The sequence below is a fragment of the Cervus elaphus genome, chromosome 5 (assembly GCF_910594005.1).
Source record: "Cervus elaphus chromosome 5, mCerEla1.1, whole genome shotgun sequence".
Taxonomy (NCBI): domain Eukaryota; kingdom Metazoa; phylum Chordata; class Mammalia; order Artiodactyla; family Cervidae; genus Cervus; species Cervus elaphus.
This window is the reverse complement of record NC_057819.1, coordinates 445126-451895: the sequence shown is the minus strand read 5'-3', so window position 1 is coordinate 451895 and position 6770 is coordinate 445126.

Sequence of the window (6770 nt, the reverse complement as noted above, 5' to 3'; positions counted from 1 at the left end):
CCTCTGCTGGGGGCGTCGAGGACCCAGCAGCCCCGGGCAGTCCCCAGCTCCTTCTGCAGCCCCTTCATGGGCTCCAGCGCCAGGCACTGTCTGCACCAGCAAATGAAAACAAAACCCAGAGGTGCCTGGGGCTGAGCAAGGACCCTGCAGTGGGAGGGGGAGAAAGTGGAGTCCAGGGGCCGCCGGAGGCCCGAGGTCCCCGGAGTACCTCCGCCTGTCATGGGGAAGACCCAAGGAGCCGGCACTTTGCTGCAGCAGCGCGGCCCTCAGGGGAGGGTCCTGCTCCTTGTCTCCCACCAGCAGGGGCGCAGAAGGGTCTCCTTGGATCCATGAGTGGGGAAGCAGAGGGGGTCGTGAACACAGGGAGAATGGAGATGGTGCCAGATTCTCTGGGCCCTGGAGCAGGGGGGGTGTCAACGCCCCAGAGAGAGCCCCCAAAACACCGCCCGGTGACTCCCCTGGCCGCCGCGACAGCGCGTGCTAGGCTGGTCCTCAGAGGCCAGGCTCTTGGGCGGCCCTGGCCCAGAACGTTCCACCTGACTCAGTGCCCCCCCACCCCCGGAGCCCGAGACACTGCCCTTGGCTCTGACGTCCTCCCCGGAAGCCCCAGCCGAGCCACACACACCCGTGTGGGCCCCCGCCCTGAGTCTGAGCAGAGTGGCCACGGGCTCTCCTGTCCCTGAGCCTGGCTGCCCCCACCCGGCAGTCGTCAACCCCCAATGTGTCCCCCTGGGGCCCAGGCCGCACCAGCTCTAGATCTCAGAGGCACGTGGGGGTCTACAGTCCCACGCCTGCCCCCACGCCTGACCACGTGCCTCGGACGCCGACTCCTCCCTGCTGTCTTGCAGGCCTCAGGGTAACTCACCTCGATGGGGCCGTCCCCCCTGCTGCCCTAGTCCACCCCCGACTGCTGGCCAGAGACAGGGCAGTATCCATCATCCAGGTTGTGAACAGAGAGAGGACTGGCCAGGAAAGAGGAGTGTTTACAGATTTTATTTTTCAAAGACAGGCCTGAGAAGTCTTCCAGCCCACACTTTCTCCTGGGGCCGCGATGCCCCGTGAACGTGAGGGTGCTCACACACCCTACCAGCAGCAGGTTACAGGACAGGGGATGCTGCACAACCTCCCCAGGGGCTCGAGGCCCCCGTGGTCAGGATGTGGGCCAGCACCCCCCCAGATATGATGGGGAGAAGCCCCAGGGCTTAAGGGAGGCATCCAGCCAGCAGCCACAGTGCCAGACGCTGAAATCACACGGTGGACCCAGCTGAGCCCTCTCGAGGTTCTGACCCACAGGAACCACGAGAGATTAAAGAATCACTACATTGATGTTGGACTATAAAGAAAGGTGAGTGCCAAAGAACTGATGCTTTTGAACTGTGGTGTTGGAGAAGACTCTTCAGAGTCCCTAGGACTGCAAGGAGATCCAACCAGTCCATCCTAAAGGAAATCAGTCCTGAATATTCATTGGAAGGACTGATGCTGAAGCTGAAACTCCAATACTTTGGCCACTGGATGCAAAGAGCTGAGTCATTTGAAAAGACCCTGATGCTGGGAAAGATTGAAGGCAGGAGGAGAAGGGGACGACAGAGGATGAGATGGTTGGATGACATCACTGACTCAATGGACATGAGTTTCAGCAAGCTCCGGGAGTTGGTGATGGACAGGGAGGCCTGGAGTGCTGCAGTCCATGGGGTCGCAAAGAGTTGGACATGACTGAGTGACTGAGCTGAGCTGAAGTTGATGTTTCTTCACTAAACTTCGAACTGTTACGCAGCAACAGTCATTTTATTTTTATTTTTATTTTTTTTTAAATTTATTATTTTTTTCTGGCCACTCTGTGCAGTATGTGGGATCTTAGCTACCCGAGCAGGGATCAAACCTGTGCCCCCTGCATTGGAAGCGAGGAGTTTTAACCACTGGACCACCAGGGAAGTCCCCAACAGTCATTTTAAAACAGACTAAATTCAGAACGAGAGCCACGAGAAAGCTAAACTCTGAGTTTCATCAGAGGTGTCATGGCAGTTCAGTGGGGAAGGTTAAATTTTTCAACAAATGGTGCTAGAACAATTGGATAAACTCTGATCTCTACCTGACACATACACACAAAAGAAGTCTCGAAGGATTACAGCCCTAAAGAGACTGCTGAGAGTGTAAAGCTTAGAGAAGAGACAGAAGAGATGTGCATGACCTTGGAATAAGTAGGCAAAGATTTCTTGGAGAGAACAAAAGAAGCTTGAGGTAGAAAATGAAAAATCAATAAATTGGAACGTACCCAAGTTACAAACATCTGTTTCTTTTTCTTTTAGTTTTTTTGCCGTACCACATGGGGTCTTAGTTTCCCAACCAGGGATTGAACCCAGGTCTCCTGCACTGCAAGGCAGAATTTGAGCCACCAGGGAAGTCCCCCAACCAAGTTCAAAAGCAGTTCAACAAGGAAGGAGGCAGCAAATGCTTTGAGAGCAAGGGGACGCTCACAAGCCATCAAAAATGTCAGCCTACCTCTTGTACCTTATACAAGAACGAGCTCAAAGTAAGATCATGAACTTAAACTTAAAACGTAAAACTAAACATTTAGGGGGAAAAGAGAAAAGCTTTAGTGCCCAGAGCCGAGCAGCACATTCTTAGGCTTGGCGCTCCTCTTCCTGTGCTGCTGCGTGACGCCTGCAGGGTGTCCGCTGGGAGGACCAGGTTAGCCATCAGCTGTGCATCCTGCCCAGGAGGACAGGCCCAGGTGTCGGCGGGGTGAGAGATGGTCCAGGGACCCCAGGGTGTGCCAGCACCCAGGGGTGCTCGTGAAGAGTCGTGGCTGCAAAAACCAGCCTTTGGCAAGAGCTCATGGGAGGGGAGGGAGTCCTGGCAACACCTGCCCCCCTGGTGGTCCCGCTCGGGGACCCCAGGCCTGGCTCCCAGCGCGGTGGTCCCACTTGGGGACCCTGGGTCCGGCTCCTAACATGGTGGTCCTGCTTGGGGGCGCTGGTCCCAGCTCCCAGCATGGTGGTCCCGCTCAGGGGCCCTAGGCCCAGCTCCCAGGGCACCCCGGATCCAGCTCACTCAGCCCGGCGGGTCAGTGGCCAGAAGCACTCAGGCTGGGCTCCCCAAACTCTGAGCCACTGGTGATGGAGGCGCAGGGGCTCCTGCTGGCCCCCACTAGAGGGGCCCAGCGTGGTTCCCCTCAGTCGGCTGCCTGGGGCGGGCAGAGCTCTGCGGAGGAGCCCCCCACGGCCTGTAGCCAGAATGAGGGGCAGGGGGACTGAGCTGAGACCCCGGGCCCTTCCTGCCCTTCCTTGGATGCCCAGGGCTGGCCGCCCGTGGCCACGCCCATGCTTTTCACTCCCGGGGCGGTTTCTCACCCGTCTCTGGCCTGATGACCCCAGGACAGATGTGGGGCTGGGATACCGCGGGGCGCTGGGGCCAGCCATTGGAACTCCACACCCAGCCTTCCCTGGAGGGCAAAGGTGTTGATGGGGGAGGGTGGGCCTGGGTCTGGGTCACCGTGAAGCCCCACACTTGGTGGGGGCCCTGGCCCTGGTCGGCAGCGCCCACCGGCTGAGTCACGCTGCGCTCCATCCTCTTCTGGACCCCGTCTCACCGTGAAGGCTTGGAGGGCCCCCGCCACTGGCCCTCGCCAGGGAGGGGCGCCTGCTGCTGCTCTGGGTCCCCAGCCTGGCCCCCTGGGGCCGGGCGCAGGCGTCCTCTGTCCCTCTGTCGCTCGGTCCAGCGGTCCAGGGAATGGGGCCGCGGTGTGGACCGAGGCTCTGTCTCCGGCGGCACGCGGCGGGGCCGGCGGTGCCCTGCTGGCGGGGCAGCCGCCATGGACAGTGTGTTCCTTGGATGGGCCTGCTGTCCACTGGATGTGAGCGCCCCCTCGCCCTGACCCCGCACGGCGATCTCAGGGGAGGTGAGGGCAGGGTGCTCCACTGCCCCCGGCTGCACACACGAGCCCCTCGCCCTCCGCGTTGCGGGCAGCCGTGCCCACGGCCCCCTCGCTGGCCTGTCTGGGCAGAGGGCACCCTCGGCTCTGGGGCAGGCGGGGCTGCGGCCACAGCGCGGGACGGCCACACCCCCATCCGGCCAAGGCCCGCCTGCTGCCCCAGGGCCCTCGCTCAGGCCTTTCTCCTCCTGCACTCTGAACCCTGCTTCCTGGTCTGTGCCCAGGCAGGGGGGAGGCCCGCAAAGCACGCCGTGCCCCTCACCCTCAGGATCTGGGGTCGGGGAGGGTGACTCACCTTCCCGCACACCAGGAATCCCCTGGGAGAAGAGGACCCCTGGGCCCCAGGCTGGGCGACCCCACAATGGCCCTAGCCCACAGTGAGAAGCGGGGACCTCAGAGGGGACAGTACTGAGCCAGAAGCTGGCGGGCACTGCACGGCACACGGGGCGGGGCGCGGGAGCTGGCTGGGCAGTGGGGGAGGGCCACCGCGGGGGTGCTCACCATGGGGGCCTGAGCAGTGTGCCCCCATCCGTCGGGTCCTTCTCTTGGGCCAACGCCGAGCCTGACCTGGGGCTGCTCTGCACAGCGGCCCCACACCCGGGCACAGGCTGCACGCGTGGGTGACCCTGGGCACCACCCCGGGGCCAGTGGGGGTGGGCTGCGGAAATCACAGCCCCACGTGCCGTGCGGGGGAGTCTGTCTCGAGCCCCACACTGTCACCGAAGACGGGGGCCCCAGCCGCGAGGTGTCTGAGGCTCTGAGCGGGCTGGGACGCGGGGAAGGGGGCATCTTGCAAGCCAGGAAGGTGGTCTCGGTGGGCTAACTCCACTCTGAGCTGAGTAAGGTCCTTCTGTGTCCCCGTGAAGGGCAGTGTGTTTCCTTCTCCTCTTCTGGTGGCCCTTGCTTCAAAGAGGCGGTCCGACCCCCCCAGGGCCACATGACCCGCAGCCCAGAGAAGGGGTGTCGATGACCAAGCTGTGTCCAGCTCGGCTTCTACGCTTGACCTTGGCCTCAGACGGACAGAACATTCTGGAGCATGTTGCCAGCGGCCCCCAGTCCACCTGACACCGTGTGTCCCCTGGTCAGGCTGCCCTGTCTCGAGCCCAACACCTCCGGGTTGAGGGCTCACACAGAGGCACCAACGCCCATGTGACCACAGAGGCCCACGCGTCTGTGTCGACAGGAAGGACGATTCCACACCAGCTAAATGCGGCCTCTGGAGAACTTCCGAAATAAAGAGTTTTTTTCTTGTTTTTCTGAAAAGCGTCAAGCTATTTGTAGCCCAAGTTGGTTGAGCAGATTTCTCTGGGTGTAGCTTATTTTTTCACTCATTAACTTCTTTTTCTTATGAATTAGGAAGTAGTGTTCTTCCCACCCAGGAGCATCTTTTGATTTCTCCTTGTACCACTGCCAGCCTTCCTGCTCCTGCGGTGGGGGCGGGCTCAGACCTGCTCCCCCCAGCCCAGGAGGCTGGGTTTTCCTTAAACTACAGCCCTGCGGCGGGAGGCAGGCTGGCCGGGCCCCCGGGGCTCTCCTGCCCAAGGTCACCCGCCCCCAGGGTCGTGACCTGCGGTGGGCAGGGGCCTTGGAAGGGTTGCACCAGGTGGTCAGTTGGCAGCGTCCAGGCTGGAGAAACCGGAAGAGGCCCCTCTGCCACCCCACCTGGCAGAGCAGAAGACGGGCCTCTGAGTCACTGGCTGGAGCCTGTACGCTTGCTTGGGCAGAGGAGCCGTGATCTCCCCAGGGCCTCTCAGCTGGAGGGGCATCCCCTGTGTCTGTGGTGGGATTTGGGGTGTCCCCTGGGCTCGCGGCCAGGTTGGGGGGAGCAGACCCCACCCGCTTCCCGCCCGGCCAGCCCAAGGTCACTCACCCCTGGGCGTTTCACCAGAGGCCCGACCCGGGCCTGCCCTCGGGAGTCCTGGGGCAGCTCCGGCCCTCTCGCCGTCAGCTCCAGGAGGGGTCTCCAGGCCCAAGAAGCTGGGCTGTGGCCCACCTTTGCTGACGCCCACCCTCCCCTGGGGCACACTTAGATGAGAAAGAGCCGCCTCTGTGGTGTCCTGTCCCTCCCTGCCTCTCCCCTACAGGACTGTTTCAAAACCTGGCCCTTCAGCAGCCCAGTCCCCTCAGGGCCGAGTTCAAACCCCTGACCTGGGGCTGCCTGGAGCCCCTCCCAGACCCCCAGGACAGGGCGGCTTTCCCGTCCTCCAGAGTCCCCATGAGCACAGGCTTGCCTGGGTCAGTTGGTGATAACTGTTGAAGTGCCCTTTCTCACTGCCTGACTGGACCGCTTTGCTAGGCTCCAGGTCCCCTGAGATGGGGTTTCCACGGAGGCCCCCAGGGCTGGTGAAGGCTCAGAAGTCCTGCCTCGCACTCCAAGTGTCCCCTCTGGCCCCACGCCTTTATCCACAATCCTGAACTCCCTACAGCTCTGAAAGAAAGGTTTTCAACATCTGGCGACAAAGCCAGTTCTGAACCAACAGATACATTCACTATGGTCTTTATTTATTGCAGTTCATGGGGACAGTTGTGTTTCAGTGTCAAAATCTTAAAAAAAAATTTTTTTTTAATATTTCTTGTGGTGGCGTGGCATGGGGGGCCTTAGCTTCAAACTAGGGATGGAACCCGAGCCCCCAGCAGTGAAAGCAGCAAGTCTCAACCACGGGACCACCAGGAAGTCCTTCAGCACAAGAACTTCAAGGCACAGCCCCAGGGCCCTTTGAGGTATCAGGTCATCTGTGAGCCGAAGAAAGTCCTGAATTCCAAACGCTCTGGCCCCAGGGCCTGGGGCGGGGTGGGGGGTGGACTGGCCCCACACCTCCTGCTGGACCAGGCGGAGGCC